The 24,234-nt window shown below is 45.0% G+C and overlaps 1 protein-coding gene across 2 annotated transcripts in view; it reads left to right on the plus strand.

Moving 5' to 3' along the window:
- The window catches only part of STON1 (stonin 1), a 39,339-nt gene that overhangs the window by 5,651 nt on the left and 9,454 nt on the right, over positions 1-24,234 (plus strand). The window lies entirely within an intron of this gene.

Genomic DNA, 24,234 nt, shown 5'->3' on the forward strand with positions numbered 1-24,234 from the left:
AAGAGCTAAACTCAGACTTCCTGACAAGATCAGATCTCAGCGGCCACCAGGGGGTGGCGACTTTAAGTTCTCCACACCTTTTGAGTTTGTTTGTTTGGGTTTTTTGTTTGTTTATTTGTTTGAGACAGGGTTTCTCTGTGTAGTCCGGGCTGTCCTGGAACTCACTCTGTAGACGAGGCTGGCCTTGAACTCACAGCCTGCCTCTGCTTCCCAAGTGCTGGGGCTGACAACGCACACTGTGCCCTCTCCCAGCTGAGTTTATTTTCCCCGTTGCTGCAAGGTCTCCAAGGCCTGGCCTTGAACTCGCTTTGTCTTTGTGCTGACCTCAAACTTGCTCTCCTGTTTTCCTTCTTTGTTCTGGGGGTGACTTGACGTTCTTTTAAAAAGGCTCCTTGTTAAAATTTAAAATACGCGTGTTCCTGAAAGGATCTTCAGTTTGCTCTCTTTTACAAATGAGGGACTCCATGCAAAAATCTCCTTAGCCATGGTATTGTCTCTGAAAGCTATAATCACTGCTGCTCAGGAATCTGATGGCAAATGATCCTCGTTCCCAGTGCTCTGCCTGCCTGCCTGTCTGCCTGTCTGTCTGTCTGTCTGTCTTACAGCTCCTGGGACTTTTCTCGTTATGAGCACGTCTAGGTGTAGCTTCAGTAAATTTTATCCAGCTAACCTGCCGGTATCTCTGTTTTCATAGTTGAGTAACCCAAAGCATTATTTAGGAGATAATACACAATAACACGATGGTGGATGGTGATGATGATAATGATGGTGGTGGTGGTGGTGGTGGTGGTGATGATGATGGTGATGATGATGGCAATATTACTAGTTTAGAAATTTTATTCTTGTATCTATCATCCTATCTGACCTCTTCATCATTCTGGGTATTTCTATGTAATCAAAAAACAACAATAATTTTCCTCTTGTATCTCTTGAGATCTCTGTGCCTTTTCCCAGTCTTTTTACTTTAGTAGAGCTGCAAGCATAACATTCTACAGTGGTTCGGAGGCAGCTTGTGTTATCCTTTATTAACCACCCCCCCTTTTGTTGGTTGTTGTTTTTGGTTTTTTGAGACAGGGTTTCTGTGTGTAGCTGCAGCTCTCCTGGAACTCACTCTAGACCAGGCGAATCTTTAAGAGATTTGCCCACCTCTGCCTCCCAAGTGCTGGGATTAAAGGTGTGTACCACCACCTTGCTTTAATGTGTTCTTTTAAAGATCCAGTAAGTTGGGTTAAGGGTTTAGTAGATTGCCTCTATTAAATTAAAGACTTCCTTACATTCTTAATGCTTTCCAGCAAGTTGTATAATGACTGATTCATATAGTTTTTTAATGCAATGTCTTCAATGCAGATTATTTGAGATAAACACATATTTCTTTTTTTGATATAATAAATAATATGAGTTTGTATATTTAAATATTATCAACACATATACACATACATAGATATTTAATATTTAATTCTGTAGCCTATCATTTGCTGATATTTATATAGGGTTTTTATAAGTGTTCATTAGAGAAATTGCTTTAAAATTTCCTTTGGCTGGACACCTTTGATGCCAGCACACTGGAGGAAGAGGTAGAAGGATCTTTAAGTTTTAACCCAGTGTGGTCTGCATAGTAAGTTACAGACTAGCCAAGGACACATAGACTGCCAAGGCCCTGTAGTGAGACCTTGTCTCAAAAACAAAACACTACAAAACAAAACACCCCCAAAACAATCCAAAACAAAAAACCACCGCCACCACTGCCACAAAAAAAAAAGAAAAAAAAAAAAAACTAAAAGAAAAAAAATTCATTTGCTCTCTTATTTTAATTTTTCATTTATTCTTACTGTTTTGTATCTAGTTTAAATTGGTCTTATTGAATAAGTTGGATAGCCTTGAACCCACTGTGTAACTGCAGTTGTCCTTGAGCTCCTGATTCTCCACCTGCACCTCCCAGCCTTGAACCCACTGTGTAACTGCAGTTGTCCTTGAGCTCCTGATTCTCCACCTGCACCTCCCAGCCTTGAACCCACTGTGTAACTGCAGTTGTCCTTGAGCTCCTGATTCTCCACCTGCACCTCCCAGCCTTGAACCCACTGTGTAACTGCAGTTGTCCTTGAGCTCCTGATTCTCCACCTGCACCTCCCAGCCTTGAACCCACTGTGTAACTGCAGTTGTCCTTGAGCTCCTGATTCTCCACCTGCACCTCCCAGCCTTGAACCCACTGTGTAACTGCAGTTGTCCTTGAGCTCCTGATTCTCCACCTGCACCTCCCAGGTGCTGGGATTAGTGTTACCATGTCCTGATCTGACACTTAATTATCAGGAATGATTATTAATTTGATTTTCCCTTTTTTCTTGATTTAGTTTTGATTATTATTAAGATGACCTACTTATGTGTTTTCATATTTAGTCTTTATTTTTTAATCAATTAATTTTCATTTTGTGAGTATGTGTGCATGCAAAGCGAGAGACCTCAGAGACCAGAAGAGGACATGGGATCCACTGATGCTGGCATTATAGACTGTAGTGAGCCAAATCCAGGAATTCTGCAAGAGTAGCAAGTGCTCTTAACTGCTGAGACATTTGTGCAGCTTGTGTTCTGTGTTCATATATTTATTACCATAAAGTTATTCAGTTTTCTTTTATGATCCTATAGATATTGACTGTAGCTTAATGTTCTTTATGTACTTAATATTGTTAATTTGTGCCAACTCTTTTGTTTCAATTAACAGAATTTACTTAACTCTTTTCAAATCTATATTATCTGTCTATCTGTCTATGTATCTATCTATGTGTCTATATATATATATTTTATGTATATACATATGTATATACACACATCTTGGTTATGTACATACATATGTATAAACACACACACATCATATATCATGTTGGTTGCTTTCCCCATTGCCTCTTACCTCAGCTCTCTGGCTCATCTGCCCTATTGTACCTTTTGTTTCATGTCCTCCCTTCCACTGTCATACCATACCCTTCTATCACTGCCATATTATACCCTTCTATTCTACCACTGCCATATCATACCTGTCTATTCTATCACAGCTGTATTATACCCTTCTATTATATCACTGCCATATCATACCTTTCTATTCTATCACTGCCATATTATACCCTTCTATTCTAACACTGCCGCATCATACCCTTCTATTCTATCACTGCCATATCATACCCTTCTATTCTATCACTGCCATATCATACCCTTCTATTCTATCACTGCCATATTATACCCTTCTATTCTATCATTGTTGCATCATAACCTTCTATTCTCTCCATCTCACCATAAAGATTCCTTCCTATCTCACATTTACGCATATTTCTTCACCTAATACATGCATGTAACAATGTGTGTATTAACAGATGAGAGGGACTGACACCATAGGTCTTTTTGCACCTGAATTACCTCACTTTACATTTTTCCAGTTCTACCCATTTTTTTCTGCAAATTTAATTTCTTTCATTCCTTATTTTTTTCTTCTTCTTTTTTACAACTAAATAAACTTCGGTTGCATATATGTACTATGTTTTCATTACTCATTCACCTGTTGATGGGCATGTGGACTGATTCCAGTTCCTACCTGTTAGGTACTGTGAACATGAGCAACAATGAACATGAAAGTACTTATTTATCTGTAGTGGGATATAAAGTACTTTTGAAATCTACCCAGGAGTATAGCTGGGTTATATGATAGTTATGTTTTCAGTTTTGGAGCCATCTCAGCCATGACTTCCATAGTGGCTTACTGTGGAGAACTATAGCTTACGTCTTCCCCAGAAGGTTAAGTGTTCCTCTCCTCTCCTCTCACCAGCATTTATTACTGGTTTCTTGATCATACCTAATGTGACTGGGAAGAGACTGAAACTCAAAGCAGTTTTAATTTTCTCTGAAGGCTCCTGGGATTGAATACTTTCTTGGTGGAATTAAAAAACACATTTATTTATTTGTTGATTGATTAATGTGTGTGTGTTTGCACGTTGGCGCAGGTCTGGCCGCTGGCGCCCACATTTGGTAGATCTTAGTCAGGAGGTACCTTTTGGGTACCTTGCCCAGTAGGAGCTTCATAGGGAACAGACCCCAGGCATAGGGCATTGCCGTGGGGCCCTCCATGGTGACCTGCAGGTTGGTGAGCTCCTCCATGGGGAGACTTTATTGCCATTAGTCCTGTCAGTGCTGTCCCCTCCTGCACACTAGGTAGATGATGTGGGAGGCAGATTCTATATGTTGGAGTTCATGACTTTGGTGGCTTATGAGCACTTTAAAAATATTTACTGGCCATTTGTATCTCTTCCTTTGAGCTGAAAACTGTTTGGCTCATTGGCCCATTTATTGATTGATAGTTTTTCTTTCTTTCTTTCTCTTTCTTTCTTTCTTTTTTCTTTCTTTCTCTTTAATTTGGGTGTTCAGTTTTGTAGTTCTTTGTATATTCTGTGTATTAGTTTCTGTGTGTTCTGTGTAGTAAGCTTTTGCCTGAACCACAGGTAGCAAAGATTTTCTCTTGTTCTGCAGGGTGTCTACTCACTTTGCTGATAGAAGGACACTTTGTTGTATGAAACCATTTTAGCTTCATGTAACTTCATTTGTTCATGCTATGGCTGTTGGGGTTCCTCTGTAATTACAGGTCTCTGATGAGGAATGTCTTGCCTATACTGTGTTCTGGGTGTTTTCCCATAGCAGTGTTTACTTCTAGATATCCGTGTTTGTTATTTATGTATATTTGTAGTTTTGTGAATGTATGATATATACATTCATATACATATCTTCAGGCACCCATGGGGGCAGAAGAGGGTTTCAGATCTCATGGAACTAGAATTACAGATAGTTGTGAGCCACTGTGTGGGGGTTGGGCAACAAACATGAGTCCTTTGGGAGAACAGTACATGCTCTTAATTGCCAAACCATCTCACGGGGCCCCTCCTTTTTAATCCCTGCCTAAGTCACAAGGGAAGACAGATGCACTCTGGAGTCAAGCAGAACTTGATCGTGAAGCGAGCTTTGCTACCAGTTAGATGTGCATCTTTAGGGAAGTTACTTAACATCTTTGCAGCTACATTGCTTCCTCTATAAAAAACATAGTAAGAAAGCGTACCTCAAAAAGTGTATCTGAATCCAAATGACATGACAGAAAACAGTAAATACTGGGCTTATGTTAAATTCACACCTACTTAACACACAGCTACCATCTTCTCTATGGCTTCTTTTAAAATTATATTTGTGCATTTTGTGTGCTGAGGGTAGATCCGTGGTCAGAGGACAACTTATAAAACTCAGTTCTTCCCATCCACCACATGGATCCCAAGGACTGAATCCAGTCCAATGTCAGCTTGACAGTTAGGGAGACTTGCAAAACTCCACATTCTCTGAGCCAAATACAGATGCCAGAGGAGGAGGAATGCAGCTAGCTATTCCTTGAAAAATTCTCAAGACCGAAAATATGACTATGTTATAATCATCACTTACTGGAGCCTCTGGCATCTGTATTTGTCCTCCAACCACAGATCTACCCTCAGCACACAAAATGCACAAATATAATTTTAAAAGAAGTCATAGAGAAGATGGTAGCTATGTGTGTTCTTAAGTAGTGGAAAAAATCATTATGAAAACAAAGTGTGCTTAGAATTACAGATACATTTCCATTTCAGTATCTGTGGCTCACGCATAAAAATAGCCTTTTACTGTGGAACTCAGCCAAGGGCTTCATGCAAACAGCCCGAGAGTCCAATTTAACACAACCACAACCCAGGAATACAGAGACACGGCTTGCACACTGGCCAGGCTCATCCCTTCGAATGCTTCTTTTCCTAGTTCACAGCAACCCATATTCAAAGTCAATTTGGAAGGTTAGAACAATAAAACATGAACTTACAAATCTTGTTTTATTTTTCGTTCTCTTCCCCCTTTCTCTCCCCATCCTCCCTTTTCTAAGACAGGGCCTTACTACCCGTCAAGGCTGACCCTTCCCTCTGCCTCCCCAGAGCTGGGATTACAGAATTAATTACGTAGCACCAGTGCCCAGCTCAAGCCTTGCTTATGTTGACCCCATTTAGCATTAATACAGAGCAATGCTCTAATCTGCAAATCTTTACGCCCATCCCCACGTCCCTGCAATGTGCAGCTTCAGGTCTGTGGTTCATTGGTGGCTTGAAGCAGTGTCTCTGCGAGGCGTGGTGTTATCCAGTCATGGGCAGGCGTCCATCTGGTCCGGTGCTCCTGATAGTTTTTTCTTAATCTATTCTTCTCTTGTACAATACGTCCTGACCACGAAACCCCCCCCCCCCGTTTCCTCCCAGTCCTCACCACCTCCTCTCTTCCCCAAGATCCACTGCTTCTGTTTCCCTTCAGAAAAGGGGTGCTCCTGATGGTTAGGAAAAGTTCCTTGTCGAAAACGTGATCAGAGCTTTGCTGAGAATCAGATGACCGAGTCCGATCCTCCAAGAAGGCACAGACTCGCCGAGATTCTCATTTCCCTCCAGTGAGAAGGGACTGTTGGTGTACTGATGTTATCTTCTTTGTCAGTCACTTTGAGTTTATGCTGTATGGAGTGTGGCGCTAGGGTTGGGCGAACTTCCACCGCCCTGCTTGTCAGGATCCGCCTCCTCGTGCATTCTCCTCTCCTCACCCTGTGCACCAGCCTCCCTGTCAGTTTGTCTGTCTGACTAGAGGGGAGTCTTTGCCTAAGTCCCACGGAGGCACTGGAGAGGCTCTGTACTGTATGTAGGCTTAGCCTCCTCACAGGAGACAGTTTCCCCGAACTGCAGGGAGCTTAGCTCCAGGCTGGGTCCTCCAGAAGCCGCAGGTCAGGGGTGGAGAATCAGCAGGGGCATCTCTCCTGGTCTGGTGAGAGATTAAGATTGCTTTCTCAGGTTTACCTGTCCTGACTAAGTGACTCTGAAGCCAGAGCTGCAGACCTCTGGGTGAATTAACACCTGTTGCTTAACAGTGGAGATTAAGGAAGGATTAATTGCCCAGAAACCCCCATCCCCCTTGCTGGGTGGAAGGGAGGTTTGGAGCTATAACCTTATTGACCCACAAGAGAGTCATGTTTGTAAAAAGAAAAATGTTTACACAAGCATAAACTCACATACATTCATACACACGACCATATGCACATTCACACTCGAAGTGATACACACATTCATTTACACACACACTGATATGTGTAGATTCACACACACATGCACACACACACTCATTATCTTGCACTTATTTGTCGGACCCCACAATCTGTCGCATCAACTTACATCCATAAACACACACATCCGGATTTAAGCACCAGTGTAGAAAAAACTCACTCATTCTGGATGAAAAAGAAGGGAAAGTAAAAAGTAGAGAAAGTAAAAGCTTCTACCTTTTCTGCCTATTCTAAGACACGCCTGCCTGCTGCCTTCCCCAGCCCCTGCAGCTCCGTCTGTCTCTTCTCTCCTCCTGCCTCCTCAAGTCTGCTCTCCTCGTCTGCTCGGCTCTGTAAAGCTTCTGTCTTGGGTCCACTCTCCCCGTACTCTGCATTCTGCGCTCTGCATACAAAAAGTCATTACTCCTAGTTTTGTATTTTCCCAGGACACATGATCACACGGTATTCCAATTATCAAAAGTTCACCGCAAGTTCAAACATAAATTCAGATCATAAATTGAACAAGACGTTTGTAATAGAAGTATTTACATGTGTTTCCTTTAGGATTAATTATCTAGCTAGACATTCATTATCGGTCACTAGCTCCATAGGTTCACTGAGAGTCTAAGACTATAATTCTTGTTCACTGAGTGTCGGCTACTATAATTCTTAAGTCTAAATTAACAGCAAAGTTCTGTATAGGCAAACCCAGTCAATATTTTATCTTCTGTCTTTGCACTTACAATAAATTGTTCATTCCTTTTACAACCTTTGTTAATTGTTTTATGGCCTAAAGAAATATGTTCCTAAATAGTAAATCCGTATGCCTGCTTCCCATCAGTGCAATTACCTCGGGACACATGAAGAATTGCCGAGTCCCACTTGCAACTTTCATATTACAGAGAGTTCTAATTGCTGCCATTATTATAGAAAGCTTAATAATTACTAGTATAATCCTTAGGAATTCTTAAAGAATCATCACTGGGAACTAGGAAATCAGCTGTTTGTCTGTATAGAATCACTATAAGACAGTACATCTTTGTGGATCTGCAGAAAATCTGCCCAGGAGAGTGGGAATGTTAGATTAATTTAATAATGACAGGGAAGGTATATCAATAGCATGAATCAATCCTGAGACTTGTCCGTCAGGCCTCGCCTCCAAGGGCCCATTCATCACAGTTCCATGGTGAGCCATCTCTGGAAAACCGCCTGCTAGTCTTAGCCTTTCCTGGGCGGCTCCTGACACTGGGTGTCCAGTGAACTTCATTCTCCGTCCTGTGCTCGCCAAGTTCCTTAAGCTCCCTCTTTTAGGCCTTTCCTATTTGTCTTTTTCCTTATGCTGGGTTGCTGGAACCTCTCAATGCTTCCTGGAGCCCTGCCTTGCCTGGCTTACGACTGTTTCACCACCGTTTGACATACACGGCTCAATCATTTTGGAACTCCTTACTAAACCTCTGCTCTGTGCGTCAATTAGCAGCCCTCTCTAGGACTGAGGTCTAGTGGAAGCAATAAGGAGTTTGGCGGAGTTTGGAGAGATTGTTCCCAAGCCATGAGATGCACAAGATAAATAATTTCTTTCTTCCTTTACTTCAGATGTTAAGTAGAAGCTTGTAAGGCAAGTACCATCAGGTCTTTTCTCTTGAAGCCTCCACCTACCTCTGACCTTTGACCTGACCCTGGTCACCCTCCCTTCTGCCCTCAGTTCTGTTGCAGTATGCTTATCACTCTGGTCCCCCTTCCCCCACAGCCCTTCCCTACTTCTCCCTGCTTCACTCTTTCCAGGGTCTCCCTATGTATTCTCTCCTGACTATGCTGGCCTTGAACTCATAGAGATACACTTGCCTCCGCCTCCTGAGTGCTGAGATTAAAGGCATTCACTACCATGCTTTTCTATTTTATTTATTCTTTCTTTGAATGCTTTCTCTGACTCCTCGATGTACTTAGAATAAAATCAAAGTTGTTACTGTGGTGTCCTCACCGACCTGTGAGCCTTTTTGGCATTTCCTCCTGTCTGCAACTGTGCCTATTTCAGTACTTCAGACTTGCTCTGTTCTGTCTCATCCGTCACACCAACCTTCATGGTGCAGCTCAGACACCATCTTAGTCACCGTTCTATAAACAGGGTACAGAGACACCATGGCCAAGGCAACTTGTAAGAGAAAAGCATTTGACTGTGGGCTTGCTTACAGTTTTAGAGGGTTAGCCTACTGTCACCGTGGAGGGAAACAGGCATGGTGCTGGAGCACTAGAGGCGAGCTTTACATCCTGATGTGCAGACAGCAGTTGTGGGGTGGGGGGAAAGGAAGAGAGAGACTGGGCCTGGCCTATTTCCAGTGGCACATCTCGTCCAACAAAGACACACATCCTAATCCTTCCCAAACAGTTCCACTCCTTGGTAATTATTCATATAATAATAAATACGCCCATGCTGAATTGAGCTAAATAGTTATGGCTATTTTCATTCAAACCACCACAGATGCCCTACTACTCCTGAAGCCCTTTTTAACTACCAAGGGGCAGAAGCTTCAGCCCCTCCCCCTCAGATATGGACATTAAAAATAATACATTTATTTATTTTGTGTATGTGTATATTACGTGCATAGGCACACATGAAGAGGTCAACAGATTCCCAGGATTGAATTTAGGTCATCAGGTTTGATTTTTGCAGGCACCTTTCTCACTGAGCCCCCTTGCCCACTCAAATTTTGGGTATTTATCACCCTCATTCCTGCCATTCGTGATTAGGGTTTGCGTTTTCAAGGAACCCTGCATTTGGCTTTATCACATTAGATAGCATTTGAAGGTTGCCCTTACCAGACAGAGAATTCACTGATGTAGTTGTAAACTGTGACTGCTTTTCCTTCAGTGTTGTTTTATAAGTTCTAAATAGCCATTGTTGAATGTGTTCATGCACAAGATACATACGTGTGTGTGCATGCACATACATAATCACATGCACACACATGTGTTCATGCACGCACGTGCGCACACACACACACACACACACACACACACACACTGCATGTTCACAATCACATTTCCCAAGACATAGGTACTTAGAGGGAGATTTCTTCAAACCTTAAACTATTTCTAAACACATATCCATGTCTCAGTGAGTTACATTTAAATAAAATGGACAGAATGCATAAACATGCAAAGTAGAGGAAAATGTACTTCAAGCATACTCAGAAAACAGGCTCAGCACAGCTTTGTTCCCACTTAACTGCAACAGGAAGACTATGGAAAGCATATTATAAACTTAGCGTTTACGTTCATCTTTTCATCTCTACTATCCTGAGAGCAACATTTTCTCTCTCTGGGTCTCTCTCATTCCATTTGTCAAATGAGATCTGAGAAAACACAGTATGCAACGCCTGCTGAAGATTCTGGTTCATTTTTTTATTTTGAAAAACAACTGGTTGTCTTCTGTTCGTGTGGAATGACCTTGGGACTGTCCAGTGTTAGCCTGATCATGCAGACTCTCGGTCCCTCGGCTCTGATTGTATTGGGGCAAGAGGTCAATGGCTGTAAAGTGAGCACAGAGCTCATAGGTGTGAGATGGTTGGGCAAAGCAGAAGCAGCAGTCAGTGCATTGTGGAAGTGTGAAGTTCAGGGTCGTGGCAGTGTGTATTTCAGGCTGGTCACTGCTGGAAGGAGGGTAGAGGGGCTGGGTGAGGCGCTGCCAGAAGCAGGATGAAGACTCCTCCTGCTCTGGCAAAGTGTGGGAAGACCCAGTGCAGGTTGTCAGCAGCTTCTTTGCGTTAACTGAAAGGTGGGTGAGGGAAGGCTGTTACACACAACACACATGGACCCTGGAGACTACACACGTTACGGTTAATATGAGAGAAAAGAGTTTAATCCTGTCTAAATGAGAATGGAATGCACTCACAAAATAACGAGGTCTCTATCACTGGAAGATTCTATGCAGTTTATGGCTGATTCTCCAGTATCGATATTCCTAGCCAGGCAAGGTGGCTCATTCCTTTAATCCCAGCATCAAGATGACAGACAGGAACCTGTTGGGTCCAGACTTGACTAATTGGTCTTTGACATCTAACTGGGACTTTGCCGTCCTAGCCTCTGACTGCACTGGTTGACTAATGCGACAGAGCCCTACTCCAAAGCACTGAGCTTGTCATCAGTGGTTGGATGGAGGAGCAAATACGGTCTATACGAACAGCACAGTGTTATTCAGCCTTGAATGGGGTAGAATTCCTGCTTCACTATGAATGAGTCTTGAAAACACGATGCTGAGAGAAACAACCAGTCTCAAATGATGAATAGTGCAAGAGCCCAGTCATAACTCAGGCATATACCACCAAAGTAGAGGCTTAAAAGTAGAGTTCCTATGGTGTCTTCTGGGTCTGAATGACGGAAGTCCAGCTGTGGAGAATGGAGAATGTCATTTCTGAAGGTGTCAGTCAGGACACCCAAACCTCTGCCTCCGTGCCTTCATCGCAGGGTTCCACCAAGCAGCAAAGTGACATTATGCCTGTGCTCTGAACTCTCCCTTCTGCCATATTGTACCCAATAGAGCAACCAGGAGCTACCCAGAAACAGAGTGATAGAAAACAACGTTTTCTGATGGAGGGAGGGAACGTGGGGCTTGGGATGAGTAGGAGGGGAGACGTTCTTGTGGTCCTTCATCTTGGCGAAGCCACCAGCTTGTAGTGTGCTCCCAGGAGTCCTTGAGACCTCGAGAGTCAGGCAGAGAGCCACCCAGGTCCCAGTAGATTCCTTCTTGGGAGACTGAATCCTCATGGTTTGTGGGAGTTTGAAGGAATGTTGACAATCCCTTGAGGTCAGGGACTAGTTTAAATGTGGAGCCAGAGAAAGATGCAGAGCTATGGGAATCCCATTATCCCTACACAGCACTGGCTGACCAAGTGCCGGCCCAACAGCATGGGGAACCTATACAGGGGGCTCTGTGTGCAATGAGCAAGAGAAGAATGCATTCAGGGTAGAGAGATGGGTGTGGGAGCACCACCAAGCTGGGTGTGGGAGGACCACTGATCTGGGATTAGAGTTGGCCAATGGCCAGCACTGAGAGCTGAGCCCTTGCCAGACAGGGCTGGATCTGTTAGGAGCTTATGTGTTTTGCCTGGCAGAGCTGTACAAAGGCACCAAGGATGGCCTCCCAACTTCCAGGAGTCACCCCGAGTTCAGAGACAGGGCCTGCACAATCAGAATATGAACTCCATGAGGTTAAACAGAGGCTAATGGGAAAGCCCAGCCTTGGCAGATGCAGCCATTGGTATTTGGTTACACACAGTCAGTGTATTCTTCCATGCAAAATACTTCCAAAGTCTTTAATACCTTCTGACATATGTTAGAACTCACATGTGTTTTGCAAATGTTCCCCAAACCTAGATCTATGAATATTATTAACATCTGTATTTGGGATAAAGGCACCAATAGCGGCTGATCTTTGATTCCTGGTTTATAACTAAGCCCTAAGTCAATGCTTTAAAAAAAAAAACTCTAATTTTGTGATGGATGAATCATATTCATACACATACACATTTGTGGAATTCTGTGGGGGAGGCAAGGACAAAAGCCAGCACAATTTTCTTCTCTCATTTGGTAGGAGGAGCCGCTGTGTAGATGTGGGTGTTTCTGGTCAGTTGTAACAGCTCTGGCCCTGGACAAGAACCAGATTCCTTTGCTGTGGGACATACATACAGCCATGACTATCCAGGTCTCACCTTTGTGATGATGAGGCAGGAACTAATTTTGCTCCCAGAGTGGCGAAGGCCCTGTGGGGAATGTCTTTCCACTGGTGTTGACATGCACATGACCCAATCAGCGGAACCCGAGCAGAACCTAAACCACCATCGTTCGGTTTATTGTCACCTCTCTACCTGACCAGGTCTCGTTCCCCTTGAAGCCTCCATCCGAGTCACGGAGCCAGGACAGCGGTTCACTCTCCGCCTTCCGTGGATGTTAGCCCAGGATGAGCACATTTTACCCCCAACTTGTTGTTTCTTTTGGCTTTTCTACCAGGTCAGGAGTTCCTTAGGAGCAGGGTCCTGCAGCAGTGGCCATGTTTGTTGGCTTCCTCACAGCCTTTTCACAGATGCTAACTGTCCCAGCTGTCCAGTGTGCTATAGAACAAAACTTCTTAAGCTTGGAGACTGTACACTCAGCAGAAAGCTGTCGCTTGCAGCCCTGGAGGCCGGAAAGCCCAAGATCAAGGTGACAATAAGTTTGATGTCCAGTTAGATCTTGCTCGGTTCTGTGCTTTCACACGATAGAATTTAACAAGCTCTATAGGGCCTTTTTATAAGGGAACAAGTCCCACTCATAAAGAGGATCCCTGAGGACATATTCACCCCTTCACAGGGTCCCACCCCCAGTACTGCCATGATGGAGATTAAGTTTCATTGTAGAGGTGTTCCGGTGTTGGGAGATAAGCATTCAAACCCAACAGTAACACTGTCGCATTTCTCAGGAAGTTGAAGTAACTTGCAGCTGCACCCAGTACTCAAACATGGAACTCTCCAATTTTGCCTGTCACCCGACAGGCATCACTGGGCATGTGTGTGGTCTTTGGGCTGTATAACTCAGAAGCCAGCGCCTAGGGGAAGTGGGGCAGTCTTCACCCCGTGAGAAGCTTGTGGTGCAAGAGTGTGTACCAAGTCAGTGCCGCCATGCCCCAGAGCCTGCCTCCAGGGGGCGCTCTCCTAGATGACCATCACAGCTGCAGTTTCTTAACTCTTACAGGCTGTACACAGGTGAGCAAAGCTTGCCGTGTGTCCGTGTGTCCGTGTGTCTGAAAGAGTTCCATTTTAGGGTATCAAATATCCTTTCTGGGCCATTTAACTCTTTGTCTTTTCTCAAGACCCTAAAATCATTACAAGTTAGTTAAGACAAATTATTTTTTACTATTTCTATCAATTTTTATAGGAAAGGAGTTGATTTTGGTTAGCCCTCCACTAAGGCTGTAAGTCTGAGGCTGGTAAGATGGCTCAGTGGGTAAAAGCACTTGCCGCCAAGTTTGATGACCTAGTTTGGTCCCTAAGACCCTCAGACTTTCAGGCATCTGCCCAGGTAATAATAGCACTGCCTTGTAACGATGAAAACCTGCCTGAGGGTCCAGAACTCATGCTGGGTCAAAGGCTGTGTGTTCCCTTCCCTTCCAGAATGCAGCTTGGCCTTGTTTCTTCTAGCCCTAACCATCTATCACAAAGCTTTCCTTTTGGCTGTTCCATATGTCCTGTACACTCTTGTCGTGGTACATGGGGGTGTGCACATGTACACACACACACACACACACACACACACACACACACACAAATAAAGTAAAACCATTTAAGTCTCTAATCATAGATTTTTTAGACTTGTAATATTTTTGCTCATGTTCGGGAGGGTGACAGGCTTCAGGGAAGAATTTACATTTGCATGTCTGAGATATGTAATCATAACCAGACACCCTGAAGCTAGTTTTATTGAGCAGCCTTTTTGAGGTTTCCCAGAAGAATTTATAACCAAAGCCCAGGAGTCGAGGTTGGCTGGTAACCACAAGGTCCCTGGGGGTCCCCTTTCTTATTTCTCTTTGACTGTGTCTCTTTTCCACTGAAGAGCCCACGGAAGCCAAATGCCAGAAGGGCTGCCCTGAAAGCAGGCTTTGTGTTAGGCGCTTACCCCAAGAATGCTTGTCTGTCTCCTTCTGAGGGCCAGGGTGGGTAGAACTTTCTGGAGAGTGGGCAGCTCTGGGTCCTTTTTAAATGCATCTCTTGTGAGCAGAAGGTAGGCAGATCGCAGAGAAGGCCATTTTCAGGATTGTTGGGAACTTGTGAACCCAGGGAACAAAGTGGGCTCTGGAAGCTGTAGGTAGAGACTTGTCGATGGACTCAACTTCCACGTAGGCACAGAGGCCCTTGCTTTAGAAGGCAGCTTGGTCTTACTCAGCCCACGCTAATCTCCCAAATCTAATGACCCACTCATGAGCCCATATCTTTGTTGTTCCTGGTCTCAGCTCAGCTTTGACCTAAGCCTTCCTGGGTGTGTCTTTCTCCCTTTCCCAGCTTCAACTGTAGGTGCCCTGAGGCTTCCCCTTTCTCTCCTGCAGGAGTGAACCTTTTCTAGGTCAGCAAACACCTCCACTGCATACCCAGCCTCTGCTTTTCTCTTTTCTAAAGATAGTCTTTGGTATCTAGCTTCTTGGTAGACATTTCTACTGGGATGGACCTCAGTCCTGACCAGTGGGTGGTAAGGAGGGATGATTATATCTCTGACATGGTGTAGTTGGGAGGAGGCAGCCATGATCCCAAGCCGAGCACATCTTGGGTATTGTGCAGCCTTCCAGAGCTCCACCTCATGGAATAGTCTGAGCCTCTTTTACTCCTATGGGTTCTAACCCTTGGCCAGGAAAAGCCAGGGCCAGAGAGCAGGAAGCTTTAGTGTGGTGACCAGATGAGCTAGATAGAAGTTGCTAGATGCTGTCCTCACTTCAATGCCTAGAAGACACCCTTGCCTGCTTGCTCCAGTCAAAGCATTCCATGTGGAAACTTTTGTCCCTTGTCTAGAAAAGCAAAGGTGAGGCTATCTCATTTTGTGGGCCACTGTTGTAACAAAGAAGGGACATGTGGCTTCTGCTTGTCCTTAGAGCTATGTCAAGAGCCTACTAGTTCAAAGACACCACTGTGGGTCCAGAGCCAAACCTCAAAGCTGTACTAGTGAAGTTAGCAATAGACAGAGATGGCTAAGGTGATCAGAGTTAAAGTTCGGTGTTCTGCTGTGTTTTTCTCTTTCTGTGCAAACTTCTGGGAACATGAGTGGGCTTTAGTAATTTATTAGGACACAAATCTTGGGAGAGGTTGTCATGAAGAGATTTGTCAGTCCCTCATTTATATCAGGATTTTGTAAGCACATTGGATCTGTCTGTCTGTCTGTCTGTCTGTCTCTCTATCTCTCTCTCTCTCTCTCTCTCTCTCTCTCTCTCTGTCACCCCATCCCCACTGACTTCTTACTTTGGAAGATGGTATGTTCAGAATTTCTTTAGTTCAGGTCTGGAGACTGAAAGCCTGGGCTCAGGATGCTAATGCAGTTGGGTTCTGGTGAGGACTGCAGATTGTCAACCCTCATTATAGTCTCGTGGGAGACAGACGGCATTAGTTCCTGTCTCATTACTGTGACAAAACACCTGATGAAAATAACTCTAAACAGGGCTTACAGTTTGAGGGGGAAGTTCATCATGGTGGCAGGAACATGAGGTAGCTGGTCACATTGCAGCCACTGTCAGGAAGGAGAGAGGTGAATGCGGGTGGTCAGTTCATGTTTTTCTTTTTGTTTAGTGTGATACTCCAGCACATTGGTGGTAGCACCCACAGAGGTCAACTAGACATCCAGGTAGCCAAGAAAAACAGTGAGGTGTAGATGATTGGAGCCAAAGGTTGATGACATTTTGTCAATTTAATTCTCTCTTGCTATTCTGGGCCCCAAAGCTGTTGGCTTCTGGCTATTAACTCCTGCAGATAGAGCTTTGGCTCTTTTCTCTTTGACTCATGGGCCTCTGACTAAACAGGCCAGAGGCATGGAGTTCATTAACTCTTTGTGAGCCAGAGAGAAAAGAAAAGTAAAGAAAGAAAGTTAGACATACACACAGAGACATGCACAGGGCTATACCAAACCTCTATTTTGCTTTCAGCTTTTTGTAATGTTTTTAGACAAAAGTCTTCTATGTAAAAAAAAATTATATCATAGATAAAATGTTACACAAAAAGGGAGTTACATAAGGATGTCAATAGTAAGTTCAAAGCAGTGTTTCATTCTATAAGCTCATTATAAGTTCAAAGTAACAGTTTCACATGGCCTTGGTTTATCATAGCGCACACCCATAGCTTCATCCTTGGACTAACCTAAAATGAATGTTTTTCCTTGATCACAAATCTATTTCTTTTCTTAGTGCAAGTTATAAAAGCTCGTTGTATTCCTAATTATGCCGCTTCTACTTACTCACTAGGAGGAGGAAGCACGTTCTATTCTTGATTCTAACTTTATTACAGCTTTTTGGCAAAACAACTAAAACCATCTTTTTAAACTTTCTTTCTAAACTTATTTGAATTAAATCAGAAAATCTATAAAGCCATTCATTCAGCTAAACAGCATTAATTCATGAAAGTTCATCTTCATGTTGATCTGCAGGAAATTCACCCAACAGGGTGGGCTAGCACCCAGGAGGTAAGCAATCACATCGGGCAGTGAGGGTCTCCGGGTCTATTCACATCAAGATAAATAAGTGAGAAGTGTGATAATAAAAGACACGAGAAAGCACACCAGTAGCAAGAAGCAATCCTGGGACTAAGTCTCTGGGGCTGTGCCTCTCCAGACTGTACCCATCACAGCTGAGGTAGACAGTAGGCCTTCTCCAGGGGGCTCACGTGCCCACTGAAGCTCTTTTTGCATGGTGTTCACCAAGCACCCACATTTATGGCAGGTCTTTCCTCTTCAGTGAAAACCTCCTAGAAATGTTTTTATAGTACATTAAGAAATGTGTTTCCATGGCCAATGTAAGTCCAGTTAAGGTTGTTACGAAGATTGTTCATTACAGACAACAAGCTGGTTTCCACTCTCCCCCTCTCTGTTGTCTTCTTTTACATAATCGATTCCTAAGTGCTCTGAATGACCCAGATGGGGGCAAGGCTTGCGCATGCTCCTTTTTGTTTTTGTTTCAAACTCTTCAAGGGAAAACTTATGTGGGACTGATCACCACACCATCACAGCAAATGTTTTGGGGGGAATTCTTCATGAGGCCCTCACGGTGGGCTTGGCTTCCCCAGTACTAACCCTGTAACAGCAGCTAGTGAGGGTCCCGGCCCTTCCAGATCACACACCCAGAGGCTTCACAGAGGCAGCCAGGGACCCATCTGGTTACAAAGTTGCTTTGGAGGAGTCTGGCATGCAGGAATCTGAGAATTCCTTACTTGGGAGAGCAGCCAATGAAACCACACAGATACTGACCTTAAGACATTCTTTCTCTAGATTATTCAGCATTGTTGCAGAGCAAAAAGTCAGACCCAGAGATGCTCAGCCTGGGTAAAAGCCCAGAGACTGGAGCGGGAGTCTGCTTGCCCATGACAGTGGGGTCCAGCTGATAGCTTCCAGGGATGACTTCAGCATCTGTCCTCCCCCAACATCTGGCACAGCGTGTACAAAGGAGCAAGATATTAGGGACCATGTAAAATGAGTCCATTCCTCTCCATAGACCGGCAACGATGTGGAGACAAAGCCTTTAGCCACGAGTGATCTGGAATGTCGCTTTACCAGCTAACGGCACCCAGTCGGATTTCAACAGTCTGCAGCAGATGATAGAACGTTGCAGTTCATTTATTGAATGGTTTCTGAAGAAAAGCCAAGGAAGAGGAAGGTAGGCTAGAAGGTCTGAGAGCAAAGACCAGCCAAATAGAGGGAGCCCGGGGCAGAGCAAAGGGGAAGGAAGGGCTTTGTAAGGAGCAAGGTGTACCAAGACTGCTCCAAAGGGAAGCATGTCAGGCTGAGTTAATAGAGCTAGTCTCAGAAGTGAGCCTAGCCTAATGTGGCTGGACTGTTGTTCTTGCGTACGCTAGGGGGAGGGGAGCACGGGGCACGAGGGGGAGAGTCTGTCCCAGAGTTTGCCTTTTCTAAAGCCTGTTGGTCCAAGAGCACTTGTATCAGGTGAGAAACAAACTCTTCCCAGGCTCGTCCTCTATTTCCTAGCTCTAGGGAAGGACCTTTGCAGCTGGGAGCTGTTTCCCCAGGGAAGGGTGTGGCAGCGACAGCCCACCCTGCCAGGAGGTCAAGGGGATCTTGGGAGTATTGGACTTTGACATCAAACAGACCTGGTCTCAGGTCTGCCTCTTGCTAGCTGGCTGACTTTTGGCAAGAAGTTTAACCTCTCTGACTCCTCAGCAGCTCTGGGTGTTAAATGACACATATGTGCAGCTGTTAGACAAACATTGTGGGTAAATGTTTTGTTAAGTCAAACAGAATACTCACACTTTCTTCCTAACACTAAAATTCAGTGACTCTTTGAACTGGGAGCGGGAGGGGAGAGGCTACCTAGAACTTTAGGAAAAGGGGAGAGGTCCACTTGAGACTGTTTTTATCAGCCATGTATGGAGTTCTGTATTTTTGCCAAGTTTTTGTAGGTAAAGTAGACATGATCTGTGCTTGAAAGGCTTCTGACGGAGAGAATAGATGGTTTTTCCTCTAATTGAACGTTGTACCCGGGGATACTCTTTGAGATGATATTTCAGAGCAGAGCTTCTCACCTGCAAGGCACGTGGTCATGTCATTATGGAAGGTGAAGTATTGCTGCTTTTATCTTGTGTGTGGTTGTGTGTATTGTGTATGTGTGCATGCCCACATGGTAATCTATGTGAGTGTTGGTGCCACTGCCATGTTTTACGTGTGGAGGCTCCAGGATAATCCGGGTGGTCCTCGACTTCCACCTCATTTGAGGTAGGGGCTCTGGATTGCTTCTGTATGTACCAGGCCATGCTAGCTGATTATGGAGTTGCCATCTCACCAGGCCATAGACATGCTGGGAACGAACGTACACACACACACACAGACACGCACACGCACACACACAATGCGCATACATGCACACACATGAACACACACATGCACACACACAATGCACATACATGCACACACACATGCACACACATGCACACACACTGATGTACCTGGCTCTATGTGTGTTCTGGGGATTCAAACTCAGAACCTTATGCTTGCATGGTGAGAACTTTATGCACTGAGCCATCTCAGCCTGGATATTGCTATTTTTTATTTACTTAAAGCAATTCATGGTTATCTCTGTAGTTAGACAAGAGTTTGATTTTTTGACTGACAGAAAGAATAATGTATCTTTTTTTAAGGTTTGCTGTAACCTCTACTGTTGCTCACACACCTTTTAGAACAGGGTAGGGATGATTGTTGTGGAGATCCCCTAGTTTTGAGGATGTTAAAGTCCTAGCAGATTCTGAACGCACTTGATGCATTTGTTGAGGGGAAGAGGTCATGATTTTCTGTAGCCTTGTTTTTCCTGACGTGAAAAGCCAAATGCAGCTACTTTTAACTTGTTCTCAAGTTGATTCGTCCCTATGCTGCTGTGAAGAGAATGTCTAACGGTTTTACAGAGAAGCAAACATCTCCCTTAGGAATCCTAAATATCAAAAACGGGTTTCTAGAAGTCTCCACCGTAATACATTTTCTATCTGCACCCTAGACAGAATCTTGGTGTCCTGCCCAGTTTCTCGGCCTGACTGGAGCTGTGTTCTAGAAGTTTGCTCACGATCCAGATGGACTCCCCACAGCCTCCTGAAGGGTGGGGTCACAGGAAGGCATGGCTTCCCTGGCAGGGAAGGAGCCTGAGTCAGACAGGAATCTTTGCCTTTGAGGAAAGGAGACAGGAGTTCCTAAGTCCTGAACTAACCAGATTCTAGACCTTGGAAGATGCTCAAATGCTGTTGTTGTGAAGTTTAAATGAGATGTTGCTCATGCATGGTTATCAGTGATGGCACCTTGGGGAAGGAGTGTCAGGAGCTTGTCCTGATCCACTGTGGGATGGAAGGGGGGAGGGACAAGTGATGTCTCAAGTGTGGCAGGTGTGTGTGTGTGTGTGTGTGTGTGTGTGTGTGTGTGGACGGTCAGCCCAAAGAAGGTAAAAAGAGACTGCAGCCTTAAGCTGAGCTGCCTTCCGGAGCTCTGAAGGAGCTGGGGGCAGAAGTCTCCGGAAGGAAGATGGCTGCCAAATTCGCTGATGCTTACCTCCGCTCCTAGAGGTCTATGGCCTTCCGAGCCAGACTCTGGAGTAGGGATGGGGTTAGAGGAAGGACAGCATTTGGATGGAGCTAGCCCTAGTTGTTGACTTTGGACTAACTGGCTGAAGGGGCTGTGGACAGAAAGATGAGGTCATACCGAGGGACAGGCGGCAGAGGTAAGAGAGGTGCGGGCAGGAGGGGTTCTAGACCAGCCTCCCTCTGCGGTCTGAACTGTACAGGGCCAGCCGGAGTCCTTGGAAGCAGAGACTGTCCACTGACTGAGGAACCAAGATTGAAAGATCTTTGTGTGGATTTGGGGTTCAAGATCTCAGGTAATTTATGAGGTGTGCTAAAAAAAAATAGGGACAGAGGGAGGCCCATTTACAGAGCAATGGGCTGATTTCTTTGTGTGTGTGGAAATCAGTTTCTCCAAACTACCCTGGAAAGCCCGAAGGAGCAAAGCTGGGCGTGGATCCCAGCAAGACCGCGTTGAAGTCTCTCTCATCTTTCTTCTAACATAATAAACTCGGCTGGAGTAAATATTTGCAGAAGGTCTCATCTTCCGAGGGCTGTTTGGACTGGATTCCTTCTGAGGGCGGGGTGAGGATGGGTCTGGGCTCCGGAGCTTCCTGGTGGTTCTGCTAGGTCTTCAGCCATTGCTTCTGCTGGGCAAAGCCTGACAGTGAGGTTCCCCTCCCCCAAAACCCTTCGCCCCCGCGCCCCTCCGTGTGGGTTTAGAGCCCCCAGGAATGCGACCTCAGCCATTGTCTTTAGCCCAGCCCTAATCTCCCTCTTCTGTTTCGTTGTGTCTGCTTTTTTCCAAGCTTGAGTGAACCAAACAAGCAGGGAACAGACCAGACAGGGAGGAAGGAGACCTTACCCAGGAGCCAGCAGGTGCTCAGTTTTCCGGTCCAGTGGGGCTTCTGGTGCTTGGTTTGCTGGCAGTGAGAAAGATGGTTCAAAATAACGGGTGTGGCTCAGTGGTAGAACACCTGTCAACTACACCCGATTCCCAGCCCGGGGTTGTCTCAGCCCTGAGGCCCTGGAACTGAACTGGGAACAATACTTTTGCTTTTGGAAATACACATTCGGCTGGCTATCAATTGCCATAGTATTGTTTCAGAACTGGGAAGAACTCCAAAGAGTGTTCCAGTGTAAGCAACCCTTGGTATTTGAAGAGACTGGGTACAGAGCCAGCCGGGCAGGGCAGTGCCCAGGGTTCCGTGACCTCACTCCTTTCAGGAATGTGCTCCTTAAAGCTCATCGCCTTTGCGGTCGTTAGACTGACTTCAATAATTTACGTTATACCAAGGGAGACAGCATTTGCTCAATAGAAATGATCACAGAGAAGACAAATTCACAAATATAGCAGGTATGTTAGTGAATTCCAGGCCCCGGAGGAGGGGAGGGCAGACAGTGCCTGCAGCGGTCTAGGGTTGCAATAGACAGACAACCTTGTTATTCTAAACGGTACTCAAGTGCACGGTTGGTATTTGTTTGAAAGTGGCCTATGGTATATGAATTGTATCTCAGTCAGTCCTGATTTTGTCTCCTTGCATCAAGTGTTGGGCGTGCAATGCATCGTGAGTATGAGTGTTGATCCTACATGTGTGCACGTGCACCACATTGTAACCCCGGTGCCCATGGAAGCCTGAGAAGTGCGTTGGTTGGATCCCGTGGAACTGGGGTTATAGATGCTTGTGAACCACCAAACGGATGCTGAGAACAAACCCAGGCTGAGCTCACCATGTAAATTGTAAATTCAGGCTGGCCCTGAGTTAATCAAGTCAGGGGGACATGGGCTCTGTGACACGGGAGCACTGCCAACCTGAGTGATGTGTCTCTGGCTTTCTAGAGGACAAATGGCACTCTTCTTCCTTGTGTGCGTGTCTGCTGTCCCCTCGTCTGTACCATGTTTGTCCTCAAATACAACTTTGGGAGAGGGATTTTCTGGGAAAGGGATTGAGGGCGTTACTAGAGAAGGAAATGGTTCTGGTGTGTGTTAGAAACAAACTGCTCTGGCCCTGGCCATTCAAGCAGTCAACCCAGGCGTAACGGGACAAGGGGTTCTGGCCTGGAAACTAATGTCATTAATTGTTCTGTGGGAGATTTTATCCAACTCATGATGATGAAGTTGTACCAGAAGCTGGTTCAAATATTTGAAGCAGGAAGTGATTTTGAGAAACCTGAAGCTTTACTAGTTAGAAGAATTGAAGACCCCAAGGAGAAGGAACACTAGGCCTGGGTCACTGAGGGCAGGGATGTCCATAGAAAATACAAGGAAGAAGACAGAGGAAGAAATGGCCAGGTCTACTGGATTAGTGAGGATGGCGAGAACCCTCATGCCTGGAGATCGCTAATAACAGGAAGTTTGATCGAGAAATATTATCGGGGAAACCTGGAAGGTATACGTATAATAAAAAAGATTAGGGATGGACAGAAGGGTTTGGACCCCTCGAGGGGGCTGTTGGATTAGTGGGTTGACCTTCCTGGAAATATTGGAACATACTGATTTGACCACGTGGTATCACCTGCCTAAGAAAATTAGAGTATACGTTTACAGTATACGTTCTAAGAGGCAGAATTCGGGCTTGAGAAGGAGCCCTCGGGGAGGCTGCAAGATGGTCTAAAATGGCATGTGGGAAAGAGTTTGAAAAGGACTGTAGAAATAGATATTTGGATGAGTTTAATAAAGAGATTTCAAAAAATTAGACAAGTTACAAGTATTAATACCACCCCGACCTGCTTAGCACCTTTGTGTTTTTATGCTAATGCATTTTATGTAACTGCAAATTGTGCCCAGATGTGATCTGGAGGCTCTTCTGAGGGTTAAGAGTTAATGTGTAACCTGCTTTAGCAGACACTGGACGTGTGTATTGTGGTTCTGGTGCCACAGTGACACGGATTATCAGGAAAAATAATGGGCTTGAGGAAAATGATGAAAAGGCTTTTGACTACGGACCACTGTGTAGCAAGGAAACATGTCACCGATAAAAGGCTGAGGTGGGCTGGCTGGGTGGGTCTTCGAGCTGTCTCCAAGCTCAGCTTCAGAACAGCAACGAGTCCTGCTCGGTGAGCTTACACCCGCGTCATTGCCTGAGACTGAGTTCACGCAGATCCAATCTTCCCACTGTTGAGAACCTCAAAACAACTGAAGCTGGCCTTCAGCAAATCAGGCTCCTCCTGCCTCAGCTTCCCACATGCTGGGGTTATAGGCGTGAGCCACCGTGCATTTTGCCTGTAGAGTGTGGTTCCTGTGTGGTGAGTTTGCTGTCACAGCAATAAAATACCAGAGGCAATGAACTTAAGAATAAAGGAAGGGCCTATTATGGTTCACAATTTTAAAGGTTTTATCCTGTGAGCTTTGGGTACACTGTA

Source organism: Micromys minutus (assembly GCF_963924665.1).
Source record: "Micromys minutus genome assembly, chromosome: 3".
NCBI lineage: Eukaryota > Metazoa > Chordata > Mammalia > Rodentia > Muridae > Micromys > Micromys minutus.